The sequence below is a fragment of the Montipora foliosa genome, chromosome 7, assembly GCF_036669935.1.
Source record: "Montipora foliosa isolate CH-2021 chromosome 7, ASM3666993v2, whole genome shotgun sequence".
Lineage (NCBI taxonomy): Eukaryota > Metazoa > Cnidaria > Anthozoa > Scleractinia > Acroporidae > Montipora > Montipora foliosa.
In genome coordinates, this window is record NC_090875.1 from 9026788 (window position 1) to 9027498 (window position 711).

A 711-nucleotide genomic window follows, 5' to 3' on the forward strand; every position below is an offset into this window, starting at 1 on the left:
TCTAAATAGTCAATAATGGGAACTCACCAGAAAGAGATGAGAGGTTTGGGTTTTGGTGGTGTCAGGAGTGATGTGTTCCTTGTGAAATTCCCTGACGAATTGCTTTAGCAGTCTGCAAATTTAAATGTCACATCACGCAGTGTAATTGGCTGCATTCTTATACCATTTGCAAGTTTCCTTTTTTGATACGACTGACAACAGTATAAATTAAACGAGGTCATGGATCAGAGTCTGCATGTTTGCATCCTACATTATACTAGAGATACATGTAATAATTATATACCTGTACTTTGTGAAAGGGTAACATTAGTATACAACCTCGTGTGGTTAAACTGTACATTGGACACCTTTCCTCTCTATCATGTCAATGAATTTCTCTTCCTCTTCGGCACTGTACAACAGTTGGCCTGCACTAGATTCTCCCTCATGAGGCAGCCCAGCAACATTTGGAAGGACAATGTCAACAAAATAACTCTTTGCCGAGTCGAAATACTCTACAAGTCCCAGCTTTTCCAGAATCTAGTGGTATAGGGGGAATGGATAGACCAAATTATTCAAAATGGCCGCCGGTGGAAAATTCTACCGAAAGCATTTTTTTTAAATGAGATGCAATCCTTGCAGCTATAGAAGGGGTTTTAATGAGATTCACTTCACGTAGGTGTACGAGAGTAAATCCAAGATGGTGGAAACATTAAGAGTTTAATGAGATGC